Raw genomic sequence first — 21,798 nt, 5'->3', positions numbered from 1 at the left:
AATAAAAGCCCATGAAATGCAATCTTATATAAAATTCTACAAGGTTGGCCAAACAATAGTTAAGATGCTCTACAGTACACAGATACCGCCTCTCTAGATCATAGGCAGTAATATGAAAATTTCAAAAGATCAAAACATATTTCAGGTATTAGGCCGTTACACTCCAAGAAATAAATTCGTTAACACAACAAATCCGACAAACATGACAGAGGCAGCTACTAATAACACACGGTAGATTGATAGGGAGATTACCGAACAACCCGAACCGCAGGTTGCTCTAACCCGCCCCTACTCCACAAGGGAAAAACGGACCACCCAATTTATAAACAACCACCTTCCCGCGGGTGGGCAAACGGAGAAGAATGGTGGGACGACCCCAAAGCAAGACGGCTGGTGACCTCACCAAGAAAACAAGTAGAATTTAACAAGAGTGAATCGAACAACTTATCACCAATCACTTTTCTAATAAACTGCGATGTCTCGAGAAGACTTGGCGCAGCACCCCCAAATCGCTCTCCCGAACTGTCCGCTGCCAGCCGCTTCAACGGACGCAGGAAGGCGCGCCGATCTCCCGTCTCCGGGCGTCGCAGCTCGCACCGGCCAGACTGATGTCGTGGGTCGACTCCTGTTGCTCTCGTGTCGACCGCGAAGCCACTACCCCTCGCTATATGCCGCGGCCCACTGGACTCACGTGGCGACCTCACATCAGCCGACGCTCAAGGTGGACAAGTCATCTTGTGTCTCAGTGTGCGACCGACCAACCGATCGAACCAATCGCTAATGACCACTGCCTGAGCAGACTGGCGGCCTAACGCACAGACTCAGATGCAGGAACTAAGCCCCGACCGGGCGACCACTCGCTGAGTTCTCTTACTGGCGTTGTGGAAAGACTCTCATTTTGCCGGCTTTAAAGGTTGATCCGAACGACAGACATACTAGCACTCCGAACAACAGACAGACACTAACTGCCTAATGCAGACGAGTGACAGACTAGCAAGCTGGGGACGAGAGACTGACCCAGACTGACCCTCTGGCGAATTCATAGCGCCCCTTAAATGCACGTGAACAGGCAACCTTTCCCCTTTCCCACCAGAGGGAGACACCAAAGCTGCGACTGCCACAGCGGCGCCACCGCCAGAAACGGAGGGCGACTGCTTCGCACTACACATTGCGGCGCGCCCTTCAAAACAGTAATTTTTACCACGGCTCGGCTTGGAGCGGTACATAGCTTCTCGTTGTAGTTATGTACTGCGGTCATCAAAACATTCAAAAGTGGCCGTGTGAGTACTACTTCCACATTGCGAGGCGTCGTCTCGCTGGGACGTGACCTGGTGATCTGTAAACAAATGACTCTGTGTTCCTTTACGTCTTGACAAAAATAAAAAAAAGATAATAAAAATAAATAAATTAATTTTAAAAAAGTGAGTCACTCAGAAGGGGAGGACAAAACGAAACGAAACTTCACGGGTCAAGAGTATGTCATGTCATTTTCGTGATTCCAAAGTCCAATCAAAGTTACAAAGAACTTGGCTCTATGAACCGTTTCATCAGTACGACGTTACGTTATACCCCCTCTAGCCTGGATGCATAAGGTCATCCGATTGGTGAGGGTGTCATAAAGTCATTGTTTCATCTCCTCCAGCAAGCTAAACCACAGCTATTGTAACACGTCCGTGACATCCTAAACTCTGGCACTGGGACAGAACTTATGTCCGAGCTGGTCACACACACGTTCTATTGTGGACAGATCTGGCGAGCTTCTTGACCAGGGGCGTTCTTCAACATCAAGCAGACATTTCATTGACACGCGTGCCATGTGTGAATGAACATTGTGATGTTAAAAAATGGCACCTCGATACTGTCACATAAGAGGTAATACATGTATCTGAAGTACCGTCGTGCTGTCAAGGATTTGGTATTATTTCACATATTGTGTCCGCCTGTTTATGATGTGTCGGCAGCTGGGCCAACACCTTGTAGATAGAGGTGGCTTAGAAAGCACGCTAGACTAACGCAGACGGGCGTGAAGTACTGGAACAGGATACGTAATTAATGCTATGAAGAAAAGAACGGAGCTTCTCATATACTTATCTTTAATGTCTTCTTGTACATCTCTATGGTGAACACAAGTGAGACTCTAATTACAATCACTGTAAGGCTAATGGCGCCTTGCTAGTTCGTAGCCATTAACTTAGCTGAAGGCTATTCTGTCTCTCGGCTAATGAGAGAGAAAGGCTTAGTACGTCTAGTCGCTAGCTCTGTCGTCCATGCAACTGGGCTGAGTTCGAGTCAGTCTCTCGAGACCGGCCTTGTGGTGGCGCTAGGTTTGCGATCACACAGTGGCGACACGCGGGTCCGACATGTACTACAGGACCGCGGCCGATTTAAGCTACCACCTAGGACGTGTGGTGTCTGGCTGTGACACCACATTCCTCCCACGCAAATCGGCGAACGGTCGTGAGATAAGGCTTCCGCCCGCCGTGGGGAGGACCCCATGTTGACGTATGCGATGAGGTGGGGAGCCTAACAACAGGCGAGGCTGTGCCACCCGCACCCGGCCATTCGGTCCGAGGGGAGCTAGGAAACGCCTGAAAACCTAATCCAATGTGCTTTGCACGCGTGGGTTCGTATCCCATCCTCGTCGCCATGTGATGTGTCGGCAGCTGGGCCAACACCTTGTAGATAGAGGTGGCTTAGAAAGCACGCTAGACTAACGCAGACGGGCGTGAAGTACTGGAACAGGATACGTAATTAATGCTATGAAGAAAAGAACGGAGCTTCTCATATACTTATCTTTAATGTCTTCTTGTACATCTCTATGGTGAACACAAGTGAGACTCTAATTACAATCACTGTAAGGCTAATGGCGCCTTGCTAGTTCGTAGCCATTAACTTAGCTGAAGGCTATTCTGTCTCTCGGCTAATGAGAGAGAAAGGCTTAGTACGTCTAGTCGCTAGCTCTGTCGTCCATGCAACTGGGCTGAGTTCGAGTCAGTCTCTCGAGACCGGCCTTGTGGTGGCGCTAGGTTTGCGATCACACAGTGGCGACACGCGGGTCCGACATGTACTACAGGACCGCGGCCGATTTAAGCAACCACCTAGGACGTGTGGTGTCTGGCTGTGACACCACAGTTTATCTGAGTGGTAACATGTTTGGATTCCATGCAGCGGACCCGGGTTCGATTCCCGACCCGGTTGGAGATTTGCTCCGATCGTGGACTGAGTGTTGCGTTGTCCTCATCCTCATCTCATCATCGCCGACGCGCAAGTCTCCCAGTGTGGCATCACCTGAAATGAGACTCGCAAAACGGCGGCCGAACTTCCCCGGCCGACAATGCCACATGATCGTTTCATTTCATTTTCCACATACTGTATGTCAGCGAAGTGGGAACATTAAATCATTTGGAACATTCATCTACATCTGTTTGATTATTCTGCAATTCACAAGTAAGTGCCTGGCGAAGGGCTCATAGAACTGCTTCCAAGTGTTCATCTCACTCGCAATGCAGAGCGCCCAGTCTTCGAGATCGACCTCGATAACAGTGCTTTGACTCTCACGAGCAGCTCTAAATCTTTCGAATAGTTTTCCTTTCACACTTTTGTGGGTTTCATTTTGGCGTACATTTCGTACTTATTGTAAATTTTTCTTCTATTTAAACATTTCGTGTTCAGATTTTGTGAAGCGAAAGCGGCTTAGGGGTGTGCTTAAGTTTAACCGTTTCCTCCTTTCTTCGTTTAACCAAACGTGAAAGCTATCATTACGCCTGTTTCTTTGGGTTTGGAAGGTACGCCGTTTTCGTTCTGGACTTTAATTAGCGCAACAGCCATTGCTTGAGCCACAATTCGTGGAATCATCAGAGTTATTTCCTGTTTCTTATTATGTTTCAATTTCTAACAAAATGTCGACATCTCTGGAATGCGTGTCCAGTAACAAAAAACATTACTGTGATGACAAAAGTCACTGGATAGCAGCACGCACATACAGAGTGTTACAAAAAGCTACGACCAAACTTTCAGGAAACATTCCTCACACACAAACAAAGAAAATATGTTATGTGGACATGTGTCCGGAAACGCTTACTTTCCATGTTGGAGCTCATTTTATTACTTCTCTTCAAATCACATTTATCATGGAATGGAAACACACAGCAACAGAACGTACCAGCGTGACTTCAAACACTTTGTTACAGGAAATGTTCAAAATGTCCTCCGTTAGCGAGGATACATGCATCCACCCACCGTCGCATGGAATCCCTGATCCGCTGATGCAGCCCTGGAGAATGGCGTATTGTATCACAGCCGTCCAGAATACGAGCACGAAGAGTCTCTCTACATTTGGTACCGGGCTCACGTAGACAAGAGCTTTCAAATGCCCCCATAAATGAAAGTCATGAGGGTTGAGGTCAGGAGAGCGTGGAGGCCATGGAATTGGTCTGCCTCTACCATTCCATCGGTCACCGAATCTGTTGTTGAGAGGCCGGCCGAAGTGGCCGTGCGGTTAAAGGCGCTGCAGTCTGGAACCGCAAGACCGCTACGGTCGCAGGTTCGAATCCTGCCTCGGCCATGGATGTTTGTGATGTCCTTAGGTTAGTTAGGTTTAACTAGTTCTAAGTTCTAGGGGACTAATGACCTCAGTAGTTGAGTCCCATAGTGCTCAGAGCCATTTGAACCATTTGTTGTTGAGAAGCGTACGAACACTTCGACTGAAATGTGCAGGAGCTCCATCATGCATGAACCACATGTGTCGTACTTGTAAAGGCACATGTTCTAGCAGCACAGGTAGAGTATCCAGCATGAAATAATGATAACGTGCTCCATTGAGCGTAGGTGGAGGAACATGGGACCCAGTCAAGACATCACCAACAATGCCTGCCCAAACGTTCACAGAAAATCTGTGTTGATGACGTGATTGCACAATTGCGTGCGGATTCTCGTCAGCCCACACATGTTGATTGTGAAAATTTACAATTTGATCACGTTGGAATGAAGCCTCATCCGTAAAGAGAACATTTGCACTGAAATGAGGATTGACACATTGTCGGATGAACCATTGGCAGAAGCGTACCCTTGGAGGCCAATCAGCTGCTGATAGTGCCTGCACACGCTGTACACGGTACGGAAACAACTGGTTCTTCCGTAGCACTCTCCATACAGTGACGTGGTCAACGTTACCTTGTACAGCAGCAACGTCTCTGACGCTGACATTAGGGTTATCGTCAACTGCACGAAGAATTGCCTCGTCCATTGCAGATGTCCTCGTCGTTCTAGGTCTTCCCCAGTCGCGAGTCATAGGCTGGAATGTTCCGTGCTCCCTAAGACGCCGATCAATTGCTTCGAACGTCTTCCTGTCGGGACACCTTCGTTCTGGAAATCTGTCTCGATACAAACGTATCGCGCCACGGCTATTCCCTCGTGCTAATCCATACAGCAAATGAGCATCTGCCAAGTCCGCATTTGTAAACATCGCACTGACTGCAAAACCACGTTCGTGATGAACACTAACCTGTTGATGCTACGTACTGATGTGCTTGATGCTAGTACCGTAGAGCAATGAGTCGCATGTCAACACAAGCACCGAAGTCAACATTACCTTCCTTCAATTGGGCCAACTGGCGGTGAATCGAGGAAGTACAGTATATACTGACGAAACTAATATGAGCTCTAACATGGAAATTAAGCGTTTCCGGACACGTGTCCACATAACATCTTTATTTGTGTGTGAGGAATGTTTCCTGAAAGTTTGGCCGTACCTTTTTGTAACACCCTGTATACAGATGGCGGTAGCATCGTGTAGACCTGTTATAAAAGGGCAGTGCACTAGCAGAGCAGTCATTTGTACTCACGTGATTCATGTGAAGAGGTCTCCCACGTCATTGTGGCCGCACAGCGAAAATTAACAGAATTTGAACACAGAGTGGTAGTTAGGGCTAGAGCCATGGGACATTCCATTTCGCAAATCTTTAGGGAATTCAACATGCCCGAGCCACAGTGTCAATAGTGTGCCAAGAGTGCCAAATTTCAGGCGTTACCTCTCACCACGGACACTGTGGCCAACAGCCTTCACTTAACGACCGAGAGCATCGGCATTTGTGTAGAGTTGTCAGCGCTAACACACAAGTAACAATGTGTGAAAAGACCGTAATCAATGTGGGACGAACGACGAACGCATCCGTAAGAACACTGCAGCGAAGTTTGGCGTTTTCTACATTGAGATTCAATTACCATTCCCAGCACCATGCGTCAATTGGTTGCAGATCCTCCTGCATTTCAGTACAATTTTCCATCCTGCACCGGTAACACTTTCGCAGTTATGGACGGCTGTAGACTATGCATGGCTGAATATTTCTGCAGGGAACTTCGAATGTCTTATTGAGTCCATGTCACGTCGATTTGCTGCACTACCGCGGGAAAAAGGAAGTCCGACGCAATATTTGGGGGTACACTCACTTTTCTCACTTCAGTGCATGAGAGCACAGGTTGTCGTTTTCCTTCGTCTCATCGCAGTACCTGTCATCGCACCTCACTCGAAACCCAAGGTCTCACTTATCTAGTGACCTAGCTGTGCCCATACATACAACAAAAACATTCCCAAAATGTCTCTTTTTTGCTGACGTCCACCTGTGGAACAAGCTACCCTGCACTCTGCGCAAAATTAAACGCTCTGTCGCTTTTAGGAAAACCTGAGACACTCCTCTTCCCTTCATAAACTTTCCTCAATAATTAACACGTGTGGCCAGTTGTCTCTCTGTCAACCAGAAAAGAAAAGAAGAGCTGGTGAGGTGCTGGGCCGAAAGTACATTACGCAATTAGCTTAAAATATTTCATTACACACAAATTGAAACCTCAATAATAAAACCTAAAAACATTGTTTAACTTTCACCAAACGGATAATACATGCTCTGTACGTCGTATTAAAAGGAAGAACAGTTTAACAGTCTGATGGTGATACACGTGAAATCAAGTTGTAACCATAAATTTTACACAATGACTGTTGTTGTTGTGGTCTTCAGTCCAGAGACTGATTTGATGCAGCTCTCCATGCTACTCTGTGCAAGCTTCTTCATCTCAAAGTAGCTATTACAACCTACATCCTTCTGAATCTGCTTAGTGTATGGTCTCCCTCTACGATTTTTACCCTCCTTGCTTCCCTCCGTCACTAAACAGGTGATCCCTTGATGCCGCAGAACGTGTCCTACTAACCGATCCCTTCTTCTAGTCAAGTTGTGCCACAAATTCCGCTTCTCCTCGATTCTATTCAGTACCTCCTCATTAGTTACGTGATCTACACATCTAATCTTCAGCATTCTTCTTGTCTACACTATTAATCGTCCATGTTTTACATCCATACTTGGCTACGCTCTATACAAATAGCTTTAGAAAAGACTTCCTGACACTTAAATCTATACCCGATGTCAACAAATTTCTCTTCTTCAGAAACTCTTTTCTTGCCATTGCTAGCATACATTTTATATCCTTTCTTCTTCGACAATCATCATTTATTTTGCTCCTCAAATAGCAAAACTCCTCTACTACTTTAAGTGTCTGATTTCCTAATCTAATTCCCTTAGCATTACCTGATTTAATTAGACTACATTCCATTATCCTCGTTTTGCTTTTGTTCATGTTCATCTTATATCCGCCTTTCAAGACACGGTCCATTCCGTTCAACTGCTCTTCTAGGTCCTTTGCTGTCTCTGACAGAATTACAATGTCATCGGCAAACCTCAAAGTTTTTATTTCTTCTCCATGGATTTTAATTCCTACGCCAAATTTTTCTTTTGTTTCCTTTACTGCTTGATCAATAGCGCTGACTATATCTTATGAAAAGAGAAGGTGTCAAAACTCAAATGAGTTTCAAAGACTTTAGATAAAACTATAAAATGACAGATGCACTTGACGTACTAGTTAAACACATAGTTGAGCAACGTAACTGTGCTTGCGAAATTTTGAAGTAATCCAGTTATAATACTTCTCCTTGATTAAGCTAATATGAATTTGTACAATATAATATAAATTATTAAATATAATATAATATAATATAAATTATTAAAATTAATAAAATTATTGAACTTTGTGAATGGTATTATGTCAAAGTTCAGTGCGGGGTACATATACTATAGAAAAGTAGTAATTACATAACGTCAGTTAGTGAACAACTCTTAAAATTTACACAAATACGAAATAACATTAATAACAGACGTACAGCCTCTTCAAAATGGTATCTACCTCCAGGAGACAACAATGCACTCAGATCAGGCAGTTCAAAAAACCAGTAACGGTAGCTCGCGACTAAATAGCAAATTTTTGTAACGAACAGTTCCCACAGTACACAGAACTTGAATAGTGAAGTAATAGTTGCAATTGACTAACTGACAGTAGGATGACAATTTTTTTAAAAGAAGAAAGAAAGAGATTACTTAAGAGCCTAGCTCTAAATAATACACTACAGGCCATTAAAATTGCTACACCAAGAAGAAATGCAGATGATAAACGGGTATTCGTTGGACAAATATATTATACTGGAACTGACATGTGATTACATTATCACGCAATTTGGGTGCATAGATCCTGAGAAATCAGTACCCAGAACAACCACCTCTGGCCGTAATAACGGCCTTGATACGCCTGGGCACTGAGTCAAACAGAGCTTGGATGGCGTGTACAGGTACAGCTGCCCATGCAGCTTCAACACGATACCACCGTTCATCAAGAGTAGTGACTGGCGTATTGTGACGAGCCAGTTGCTCGGCCACCATTGACCAGACGTTTTCAACTGGTGAGTGATCAGGAAAATATGCTGGCCAGGGCAGCAGTCGAACATTTTCTGTATCCAGAAAGGCCCGTACAGGACCTGCAACACGCGTTCGTGCATTATCCTGCTGAAATGTAGGGTTTCGCAGGGATCGAATGAAGGTAGAGCCACGGGTCGTAACACAAATGAAATGTAACGTCCGCTGTTCAAAGTGCCGTCAATGCGAACAAGAGGTGACCGAGACGTGTAACCAATTGCACCCCATACCATTACGCCGGTGGATACGCCAGTATGGCGATGACGAATACACGCTTCCATTGAGCGTTCACCGCGATGTCGCCAAACACCGATGCGACCATCATGATGCTGTAAACAGAACCTAGATTCATCCGAAAAAATGACGTTTTGCCATTCGTGCACCCAGGTTCGTCGTTGAGTACATCATCGCAGGCGCTCCTGTCTGTGATACAGCGTCAAGGGTAACCGCAGCCGTGGTCTCCGAGCTGATAGTCCATGCTGCTGCAAACGTCGTCGAACTGTTCGTGCAGATGGTTGTTGTCTTGACTCAGGGATCGAGACGTGGCTGCACGATCCGTTAGAGCCATGCAGATAAGATGCCTGTCATCTCGACTGCTAGCGATACGAGGCTGTTGGGATCCAGCACGGCGTTCCGTATTACCCTCCTGAACCCATCGATTCCATATTCTGCTAACAGTCATTGGATCTCGACCAAGGCAAGCAGCAATGTCGCGATACGATAAACGGCAATCGCGATAGGCTACAATCCGACCTTTATTAAAGTCGGAAACTTGATGGTACGCATTTATCCTCCTTACACGAGGCTTCACAACAACGTTTCACCAGGCAACGCCGGTCAACTTCTGTTTGTGTATGAGAAATCGGTTGGAAAGTTTCCTCATGTCAGCACGTTGTAGGTGTCGCCACCAGCGCCAACATTGCGTGAATGCTCTGAAAAGCTAATCATTTGCATATCACAGCATCTTCTTCCTTTCGGTTAAACGTCGCGTCTGTAGTACGTAATGTTCGTGGTGTAGCAGTTTTATTGGCCAGTAGTGTAACATATAGGTACAAGCCTCACTGTCAAATGGCTACTCCGTGCGTTTTTTAAAGCATAAGTCATCAATGTAGCTTTTACAGTGCATCAAGCACAACAGAACATTTGCTTAGAAGTATCTGAAAGATAAATTTGTTGCCACACGCAACCAATACACATAAAACATAAGGGAAGGGCCGGCCGGAGTGGCCGTGCGGTTCTAGGCGCTACAGTCTTGAGCCGGGCGAACGCTACGATCTCAGGTTCGAATCCTGCCTCGGCTATGGATGTGTGTGACGTCCTTAGGTTAGTTAGGTTTAATTAGTTCTAAGTTCTAGGCGACTGTTGACCTCAGAAGTTAAGTCGCATAGTGCTCAGAGCCATTTGAACCATTTAAGGGAAGGCACTTGTACGCTAAACAAGGGTCGATTTGGTGGTATCTGTTGCACACAATGGCTACCGATCTAAAAAGTAACAAAACGCGACCAACTTGAGGTCACCATACTGTTAAAAACTTAACAGGAAAGTAAACACATTAGTATAACTTCAGGTGTAACCAGAGCGCGGGATCGGTACAATAAGCACAATAATTCTCCGCAGCTTTTGGAAAACCCGGGAAAAGAGAGCCACCACACCATAGCTTAGCTCTCAAGACCAACTAGAGATAGCATGGTGGCCACAGGCTACCAAGTGAAGAAGAAAATGGTCCAAATGACTCTGAGCACTATGGGACTTAACATCTGTGGTCATCAGTCCCCTAGAACTTAGAACTACTTAAACCTAGCTAACCTAAGGACATCACACACATCCATGCCCGAGGCAGAGAAAATCCCTGACCCCGCCGGGAATCGAACTCTGGAGGCCGTGCGGGGGAAGCGAGAACGCTACCGCACGACCACGAGCTGCGGACAACTGAAGAAGAACTGACAAGTCTCCCGTAATAGTACGCCACATTGTTACCAACGCACTGCGGGTTCCACAAGAGCCCAAGCCACAGAAATCTGGATTACCTCGCAGCACCTTAACTTGTTCTTCAGGATGCTGACAGAGCCCTTCGAGACACACCTGCCTCTAGCAGTCGCGACAGCTGTCGACGCTATTACCCAAGTGACAGCCGAGCTTGGCACACAACAGTGGACCGCTCCTATCCGGCCCCTGTTGCCACTCTCCGCGTTTCTCGAAGGACCCCGCTTGGAGCCGCCAGACAAACCAGGCGCTGCAATCCAAGCCTCTCCAACGGCGAAAGAGCGCGCGCCGACATAACCTCCCGCTCTCTGCACAAGAAACCCTCTGGCGGGAAGTTTCGAGAGAACAATCGGATCAACAAAGGAGGTAGAAGGCTGTGATGTAACAAAATAAAAGTGATGTTGTTATTCCATGGAAAAGTTGGAATTTGAGATTTCGCTTACTGTTTTATCAATCACAATTGGCGTAAGAATCACGGATTGACCATTGTCATAAAATATTGCTTTATGAAATGTGAATAGTTTTTACTTGCAGTTTCGCGTGGCTTGAAGCAGTTTGATTAAGAAATTGCATTATCGTCTTTCTAATTACTTCATGATCGTAGGTACGATCATACCCGGTTTTTAAGTTATTGTTATGACAAAACAACTTCATAAGGGACCAGAAAGTTCTCACGGGCGCAAAAACAACTGTAACATCACACAAAAGGGAAATTCAATATTAAAGCTGATGCAAGAAGACAATAAAACAGTTTTCTTTTAATCAATGTAACACGCACATTGGACTGCTCATCTTGGTGTCTGTAATCTTAGCAAAATGCATAATTAAAATGAAAATAATACTTAGGAGGTGATAGGAATGAGCACTGCTAAATGATTCATTATTCCCAGAACAAATATTTATTATAACTAACACATATATCGTACCTCAAGCTTAGTATTACAATGACAGTAGATTTTTATGTCCGTTTCACGGCCATTGAGCGCTCTTTTACGTAGCCATTGTCCTCTTGAGTCATCCGTGGGTCGTCACGGTAAGTTATAACAGTTCTTCTTTTTTTACACTTCACTCGGCCGGCCGGAGTGGCCGTGCGGTTCTAGGCGCTACAGTCTGGAACCGAGCGACTGCTACGGTCGCAGGTTCGAATCCTGCCTCGGGCATGGATGTGTGTGGTGTCCTTAGGTTAGTTAGGTTTAATTGGTTCTAAGTTCTAGGCGACTGATGACCTCAGAAGTTTAGTCGCATAGTGCTCAGAGCCATTGAACCATTTTTTACACTTCACTCAAACTTAGACGTAAGACGTTTTTATACATTTAGTAAAAGTGAGGTCAGACTGCCACAAATCTGCGTCCGTCTTACTTAAGAAAAACAGTACAAGTCTTAAGCGCTGAAGGCTTCATTTGTTCTCCAGCGAAAAAAATAGTGAAGGATCGCATATCTATCCGAATTCTTCTGTTTATGTTGCCGCCCAAAGACGACGAATTACATTACTTAGGAAATTCCACCGTCACTATGCGACGCCTTATTATACATTAATCATTCTTTATAAACATGTATTTGCCTTCTGGCTGAAAGTATTAACTATTTGCTGCTTTAATGAAGTCAAAAATAGCGAATATCACAAGGCTTAGTCGAACCATCGCAAAAACGATTTGCTACAAGCTAGCCACGGATGACTTAGCTCTCACCCTCCCTTTCACGTTTCTTGCTCTTTTTATTTCTCAATCAGTCCTTTCGTTTTTTTCTATGTTAATAAACTGTTTTAACATGTTCCTCTTTTTCTCTTCTTTTATGTCCATTGCTACAACTACTTCCCTCTAAATGGTCTCTTGTACTCATGAACGAAAGCAGACTGCGTTATTTCTCTTTGTATGTCAGACATAAACTTTGTGTTCAGCCTTACGGCAGGTCTTGTCATGGGGAAGCCTCGTCAGAGAAGTCCACCCATGAGCGTCTAGGGAAGTGATTCCAGTGGTGGGTTCCCGTTGCGTTCCATTGGTGACGATGAAATGATAATGAGGACGACACAACACCCAGTCCCTGAGCTTATAAAATCTCCGACCCAGCCGGGAATCGAACCCGGGCCCCTTATTTATTTAGCGTATGTGGTTTTCAAGTGCAAATGGTTTCATTTTTAATTCATACAGACAGATAAAGATAAAATCAACATACATTATAACACATAAATAATGTCTCGTCTTATGGACATTCAATTAAGGATAAAGTAGGCATACACAGGTTGTTACAATAAGGTATCTTGTCATAGATAAGATAAAATTATCATATAGAAATTGTTGCTATAAGGTCATTCAGCAATCACATATATGGAATCTATAGAGTCTCTTTAAAGTTCTATGTCTAGGTTTTCCATCCACTCGACGGCTGCAGGGGAGGCTGCATAAAGTTCTCGAATGGATTCTTTAAACGCACGTTTAGGGCATTCCTGAATGATGTGCTGGATCGTTTGCTCTGGATGTCCACAATCGCACTGTGGTGAATCTCGTATGCCCCATCTACAGAGCATCTCGCCACTTCTGCCATGACCAGTTCTGAGTCTATCGAATATAACCCAAGTTCTTCTTGGCAAGTCTGTACCAGGTAGGTTTCCACTAGGTGATATTTCATTGCAGTTCTTGGATAGTCCAGTCTGACACCATTCATTTTTCCATGAATCCATAGCATCGTAAGACGTAGCCATAAGGTTTTGAGCTGTTCTCCATGGTGGTCTTCTAGATCTTAGTCGAGAATGATTTGGGGCAATGTCCTGATGGATTGGAAGGTTGGTATTGGAGGAGATTTTACGCCATTCATTAACTAAGGCGGTTTGCCGCCTTATATGTGGCGGAGCTATACTGCAGAGAACAGGAAGCCAAGGTAGTGGGGTGGATTTAATGGCCCCAGTTATGGTTCTCATGGTATCGTTTAGTTGACTATCCACTTTAGACGTGTGGCTGCTGTTAAGCCAAACAGGGCTGCAATATTCCGCAACAGAGTATACCAGCGCTACAGAAGAAATCTTCAGAGTATGTACAACAGCTGCCCAGCTAGTATTGGCGAGCTTTTGAATAATATTATTTCTTGTACGTATCTTAGCAGTAGTATCTATTAGGTTTGGTTTGAATGTAAGCGATCTATCCAATTTAATACCTAGGTATTTTGGGTTTGGGTTATGCTTTAACTTTCTACCAGCAAAGGTAACGTCAAGGGATCCAGTTGCCTGTTGGTTGTTTAAATGAAACACTGTAACTTCTGACTTTATTGGGTTAGGAATTAATCTCCAAGGTCTGAAATATTTACCCATTACTCCGAGGTCTTGGTTAAGGGAGTTTTCACACTGTTCAAACTTACATGTTGCACAGCCAGGGCCATGTCATCTGCGTAACAGAACTTCCGCGCATTTGTTGTTGGTATGTCGCTTATGTACACATTGAAAAGTAACGGTGCCAATACAGAACCTTGTGGTAAGCCTTTGTTTGAATCAATGGTTCGACTCTTCTTTCCTTCTAGATGAACTTCAAGGGTTCTTGAGGTGACAGAGCGCCGCGCTGACCACTCAGTAATCGGGGCGGACATGTCAGACATAACTTATCGTAAGGAATGTAGTCCAAAATAAACCACCGAAAACAAATCGCAACACCAAAAAATAATTAGAGTAATGAAATTTCGGGAATACATTTGTGTAGGCAACTTATTTAAGTGATAAGTATTGTAAGATCAGAGGTTAATGTAAGCGCGGTATAAGTCATTGCAAATGTGAAATGCTGATACATTAATAACCGGTGCAACTGCCGGAATGTCGAATGCAAGCATGCAGACGTACGTGCATGGTTTTGTACAGGTACCAGATGTCAGTTTGTGAGATGGAATTCCATGTCTGGTGCAGGAGGAAACCCAAAGAGATTCTGGTCGTATGTAAAGTACACTAGTGGCAAAAACAGCCAATACCGTCACTGCGCGATAGCGATGGAAATGTTACCGATGATGGTGCCGCTAAAGCGGAGTTACTAAATACAGTTTTCCGCAATTCCTTCACGAAAGAAGATGCAGTAAATATTCTAAAATTCGAAACCAGAACAGCTGTCAGCATTAGTGACATAAAAGTAGATACCTTAGGTGTTGCGAAACAACTCAAATCACTTAAGAAAGGCAAGTCTTCCGGTCCAGATGGTATACCAATCAGGTTCCTCTCGGAGTATGCAGACATAATAGCGCCTTTCTTAGCAATCATATACAACCGCTCACTTGACGAAAGGCCTGTTCCTAAAGAGGGGAAAGTAGTACAGGTCACACCAATATTCAAGAAGGGAAATACGAGTGTTGTTGTTGTTGTTGTGGTCTTCAGTCCTGAGACTGGTTTGATGCAGCTCTCCATGCTAATCTATCCTGTGCAAGCTCCTTCATCTCCCAGTACCTACTGCAACCTACATCCTTCTGAATCTGCTTAGTGTATGCATCTCTTGGTCTCCCTCTACGATTTTTACCCTCCACGCTGCCCTCCAATGCTACATTTGTGATCCCTTGATGCCTCAGGACATGTCCTACCAACCGATCCCTTCTTCTAGTCAAGTTGTGCCACAAACTTCTCTTCTCCCCAATCCTATTCAATACCTCCTCATTAGTTACGTGATCTACCCACCTTATCTTCAGCATTCTTCTGTAGCACCACATTTCGAAAGCTTCTATTCTCTTCTTGTCCAAACTATTTATTGTCCATGTTTCACTTCCATGCATGGCTACACTCCATACAAATACTTTCAGAAACGACTTCCTGACAAATCTATACTCGATGTTAACAAACTTCTCTTCTTCAGAAACGTTTTCCTTGCCATTGCCAATCTACATTTTATATCCTCTCTACTTCGACCATCATCAGTTATTTTGCTCCCGAAATAGCGAAACTCCTTTACTACTTTAAGTGATTTGTTTCCTAATCTAATTCCCTGAGCATCACCCGACTTAATTCGACTACATTCCATTATCCTCGTTTTACTTTTGTTGATGTTCATCTTATATCCTCCTTTCAAGACACTGTCCATTCCGTTCAACTGCTCTTCCAAGTCCTTTGCTGTCTCTGACAGAATTACAATGTCATCGGCGAACCTCAAAGTTTTTATTTCTTCTCCATGGATTTTAATACCTACTCCAAATTTTTCTTTTGTTTCCTTTACTGCTTGCTCAATATACATATTGAATAACATCGGGGAGAGGCTACGACCCTGTCTCACTCCCTTCCCAACCGCTGCTTCCCTTTCATGTCCCTAGACTCTTATAACTGCCATCTGGTTTCTGTACAAATTGTAAATAGCCTTTCGCTCCCTGTATTTTACCCCTGCCACCTTTAGAATTTGAAAGAGAGTATTCCAGTCGACATTGTCAAAAGCTTTCTCTAAGTCTACAAATGCTAGAAACGTAGGTTTGCCTTTCCTTAATCTTTGTTCTACGATAAGTCGTAAGGTCAGTATTGCCTCACGTGTTCCAACATTTCTACGGAAGCCAAACTGATGTTCCCCGAGGTCGGCTTCTACCAGTTTTTCCATTCGTTTGTAAATAATTCGCGTTAGTATTTTGAATTAGAGACCCATATCACTGAACTCAATTTGCAGTAGTATTTTGGAGCTTATACTGTCCTGGAACATTATGAATCACCTTGAAGAAAATGACTTATTGATACATAACCAACACGAATTCAGAAAATATCGTTCTTGTGCACATTTGCACGTCAGTCTGGTGATCCGACCTGTCGTGCTACCATTCATGAACAGCACTCCAGGGGGTGTTTTCCGATAGGATAACGTGCGCCCACATACCGTTGTTGTAACCTGACGTGCTCTACAGAGTGTCGACATGTTGGCTTGACCTGCTCTATCGCCACAGCTGTCTCTTCTTTATTCCCATGAAGTAATGAGTGCTGTCGACAAGGGATCTCAGATCGATTCCGTATTCCTAGATTTCGAGAAGCTTTTTGGTACCGTTCCTCGCAAGCCACTATTAATCAAATTGCGTGCTTATGGAGTATCGTCTAAGTTGTGTGACTGCATTCGTGATTTCCTCTCAGATAGGTCACAGTTCATAGTGATAGACGGTAAATCATCGAGTAGAACAGAAGTGATATCTGGCGTTCCGCAAGGTAGTGTCATAGGCCCTCTGCTGTTTCTGATTTATATAAATAATCTAGGTGACAATCTGAGCATCCCCTTGGATCGTTTGCAGATGACACTGTAATTTACTGTCTAGTAAAATCGTCAGACGATCACATCCAATTACAAAATGATCTAGAGAGAATTTCTGTATGGTGCGACTAAAAAAATGCGATGCCATCCACATGGGTACTAACAGAAATCCGATAATTTTTGGGTATACGATAAATCGCACAAATGTAAGGGCTGTCAATTCGACTATATACCAAGGAATTACAATTACGAGCAACTTCAATTGGAAATACCTCATAGGTAATATTGTGGGGAAGGCGAAACAAAGACTGCGCTTTGTTGGCAGAACACTTAGAAGATGCGACAAACCCACTAAAGAGACAGCCTACATTACACTTGTCCGTCCTCTGCTGAAATATTACTGCGCGGTATGGGATCCTTACCTAGTAGGATTGACGAAGGACATCGAAAATGTGCAAAGAAGGGCAACTCGTTTCGTGTTATTGCGCAATAGGGGTGAGAGTGTCACTGATATGATACGCGAGTTGGGGTGGCAGTCACTGAAACAAAGGCGTTTTTCTTTGCGGCAAGATCTATTTACGAAATTTCAATCACCAACTTTCTCTTATGATTGAGTAAATATTTTGTTGACACCCGCCTACGTAGGGAGATATGATCATCATAATAAAATAAGAGAAATAAGGGGTCGAACGGAAAGATTTAGGTGTTCCTTTTTCCCACGCGCTGTTCGAGAATGGAATGGTAGAGAAGCAGTTAAGTGTGAATTGTAGAGTAACCATGTAGATGTAGATGTAGATATAAATTGGTCAATACAGGGTCTGTTTAGCAAAAGTGACAAAAAGCAGATTTCAGAGTACACAAAAGTTTGGTCTCAAGTACAGATAGTGTTGAGGATCAGTGGACAAAGTTCAAAACATTCGTACAATATGTGTTAGATGAGTATGTGCCAAGCAAGATCGTAAGAGATGGAAAAGAGCCACCGTGCTACAACAAACGAGTTAGAAAACTGCTGCGGAAGCAAAGGGAACTTCACAGCAAACATAAACATAGCCAAAGCCTTGCAGAGAAACAAAAATTACGCGAAGCGAAATGTAGTGCGAGGAGGGCTATGCGAGAGGCGTTCAATGAATTCTATGTACTGACTTGGCAGAAAATCCTAACAAATTTTGGTCTTATGTCAAAGCGATAGGTGGATCAAAACAAAATGTCCAGACACTCTGGGACTAAAATGGTACTAACACGGAGGATGTCAGACTAAAGGCCGAAATACTAAATGTCTTCTTCCAAAGCTGTATCACAGAGGAAGACTGCACTGTAGTTCCTTCTCTAGATTGTCGCACAGATGAGAAAGTGGTAGATATCGAAATAGACGACAGAGGGATACAGAAATAATTAAAATCGCTCAAAAGAGGAAAGGCCGCTGGACCAGATGGGATATCAGTTCGATTTTACGCAGAGTACGCAAAGGAACTTGCCCCCCTTCTTGCAGCGGTATACCGTAGGTCTCTAGAAGAGCGTAGCGTTCCAAAGGATTGGAAAAGGGCACAGGTCATCCTCGTTTTCAAGAAGGGACGTCGAACAGATGTGCAGAACTATAGACCTATATCTCTAACGTCTATCAGTTGTAGAATTTTGGAGCACGTATTATGTTCGAGTATAATGACTTTTCTGGACACTAGAAATCTACTCTGTAGGAATCAGCATGGGTTTCGAAAAAGACGGTCGTGTGAAACCCAGCTCGCGCTATTCGCCGACGAGACTCAGAGGGCCACAGACACGGGTTCACTGGTAAATGCCGTGTTTATTGACTTCCGCAAGGCGATGGATACAGTTCCCCACAGTCGTTTAATGAACGAAGTGAGAGCATATGGACTGTCGGACCAATTGTGTGATTGGATTGAAGAGTTCCTAGATAACAGAACGCAGCATGTCATTCTCAATGGGGAGAAGTTTTCCGAAGTAAGAGTGATTTCGGGTGTGCCGCAGGGGAGTGTCGTGGGACCGTTGCTGTTCGCAATATACATTAGTGACCTTGTGGATGACATCGGAAGTTCACTGCGGCTTTTTGCACATGATGCTGTGGTATATCGAGAGGTTGTAACATTGGAAATTTGTACAGAAATGCAGGAGGATCTGCAGCGAATTGATGCATGGTGCACGGAATGGCAATTGAATCTCAATGTAGACAAGTGTAATTTGCTGCGAATACATAGAAAGAAAGATCCCTTATCGTTTAGCTACAATATAGCAGGTGACACAACTTGACTATAAGAAGGGATCGGTTGGTAGGACATGTTGGCATCAAGGGATCACCAATTTAGTATTGGAGGGCAGCGTGGAGGGTAAAAATCAAAGAGGGAGACCAAGAGATGAATACACTAAGGAGATTCAGAACGACGTAGGTTGCAGTAGGTACTGGGAGATGAAGAAGCTTGCATAGGATAGAGTAGCATGGAGAGCTGCATCAAACCAGTCTCAGGACTGAAGACCACAACAACAACAACAACAACAACATAGCAGGTCAGCAACTGGAAGCAGTTAATTCCATAAATTATCTGGGAGTACGCATTAGGAGTGTTTTAAAATGGAATGATCGAATAAAGTTGATCGTCGGTAAATCAGATGCCAGACTGAGATTCATTGAAAGAATCCTAAGGAAATGCATTCCGAAAACAAAGGAAGTAGGTTACAGTACGCTTGTTCGCCCACTGCTTGAATACTGCTCAGCAGTGTGGGATCCGTACCAGATAGGGTTGATAGAAGAGATAGAGAAGATCCAACGGAGAGCAGCGCGCTTCGTTACAGGATCATTTAGTAATCGCGAAAGCGTTACGGAGATGATAGATAACCTCCAGTGGAAGACTCTGCAGGAGAGACGCTCAGTAGCTCGGTACTGGCTTTTTTGAAGTTTCGAGAACATACCTTCACCGAGGACTCAAGCAGTATATTGCTCCCTCCTACGTGTAACTCGCGAAGAGACCATGATGATAAAATCAGAGAGATTAGAGCCCACACACAGGCATACCGACAATCGTTCTTTCCACGAACAATACGAGACTGGAGTAGAAGGGAGAACCGATAGAGGTACTCAAGGTATCCTCCGCCACACACCGTCAGGTGGCTTGCGGAGTATGGATGTAGATGTAGATGTAGATGTAGACGCTTAATGGTGGTTGTAGACGACGCTGGAGTTGTCGTCCGATGATGTCCTGTATGTACTCGACTGGAGACAGCTTTGATGATCGAGCAGGTCAGGGCAACATGTCGACGCTATGTAGAGCACTTCAGGTTACAACAGCGGTGTGTGGGCGCACGTTATCCTGTCGGAAAACACCCACTGCAGTGCTGTTCATGAATGGTAGCATGACAGGTCGAATCACCAGAGTGGCGTACAAATGTGCAGTCAGCGTGCGTGGGACAACGGTAAGAGTGCACCTGCTCTCATACGAAATAGCACCCTCTACCACACACCAGGTTTTGGTCGAGTGTGTCTAGCATGAAAACATAGTGGTTGCAGGCTCTCAACTGGCTGGCCATCACTGGCATCGAGGCAGAGGCAGCTTTCATCAGGGAACACAACAGACCTCCATTCTGCCCTCCAATGAGCTCTGCTGAAGTAGCAAGTGACCGTGGTTTGGGGTCAGTGGAATGCACGGTGTATGGCGTCTGGCTCAGATACACTCCTGGAAATGGAAAAAAGAACACATTGACACCGGTGTGTCAGACCCACCATACTTGCTCCGGACACTGCGAGAGGGCTGTACAAGCAATGATCACACGCACGGCACAGCGGACACACCAGGAACCGCGGTGTTGGCCGTCGAATGGCGCTAGCTGCGCAGCATCTGTGCACCGCCGCCGTCAGTGTCAGCCAGTTTGCCGTGGCATACGGAGCTCCATCGCAGTCTTTAACACTGGTAGCATGCCGCGACAGCGTGGACGTGAACCGTATGTGCAGTTGACGGACTTTGAGCGAGGGCGTATAGTGGGCATGCGGGAGGCCGGGTTGACGTACCGCCGAATTGCTCAACACGTGGGGCGTGAGGTCTCCACAGTACATCGATGTTGTCGCCAGTGGTCGGCGGAAGGTGCACGTGCCCGTCGACCTGGGACCGGACCGCAGCGACGCACGGATGCACGCCAAGACCGTAGGATCCTACGCAGTGCCGTAGGGGACCGCACCGCCACTTCCCAGCAAATTAGGGACACTGTTGCTCCTGGGGTATCGGCGAGGACCATTCGCAACCGTCTCCATGAAGCTGGGTTACGGTCCCGCACACCGTTAGGCCGTCTTCCGCTCACGCCCCAACATCGTGCAGCCCGCCTCCAGTGGTGTCGCGACAGGCGTGAATGGAGGGACGAATGGAGACGTGTCGTCTTCAGCGATGAGAGTCGCTTCTGCCTTGGTGCCAATGATGGTCGTATGCGTGTTTGGCGCCGTGCAGGTGAGCGCCACAATCAGGACTGCATACGACCGAGGCACACAGGGCCAACACCCGGCATCATGGTGTGGGGAGCGATCTCCTACACTGGCCGTACACCACTGGTGATCGTCGAGGGGACACTGAATAGTGCACGGTACATCCAAACCGTCATCGAACCCATCGTTCTACCATTCCTAGACCGGCAAGGGAACTTGCTGTTCCAACAGGACAATGCACGTCCGCATGTATCCCGTGCCACCCAACGTGCTCTAGAAGGTGTAAGTCAACTACCCTGGCCAGCAAGATCTCCGGATCTGTCCCCCATTGAGCATGTTTGGGACTGGATGAAGCGTCGTCTCACGCGGTCTGCACGTCCAGCACGAACGCTGGTCCAACTGAGGCGCCAGGTGGAAATGGCATGGCAAGCCGTTC

At 45.3% G+C, this 21,798-nt stretch overlaps 1 protein-coding gene across 1 annotated transcript in view; it reads left to right on the top strand.

The window, feature by feature from the left end:
• LOC126262661 (neuronal acetylcholine receptor subunit alpha-10-like) overlaps positions 1-21,798 on the top strand; it is a 243,878-nt gene that overhangs the window by 122,965 nt on the left and 99,115 nt on the right. The gene's annotated exons all lie outside the window — the stretch shown is intronic.

Source organism: Schistocerca nitens, chromosome 6 (assembly GCF_023898315.1).
Source record: "Schistocerca nitens isolate TAMUIC-IGC-003100 chromosome 6, iqSchNite1.1, whole genome shotgun sequence".
Classification (NCBI taxonomy): domain Eukaryota; kingdom Metazoa; phylum Arthropoda; class Insecta; order Orthoptera; family Acrididae; genus Schistocerca; species Schistocerca nitens.
The sequence above is the reverse complement of the archived record's forward strand: the minus strand, read 5'-3'. Positions and strand labels throughout refer to the sequence as shown.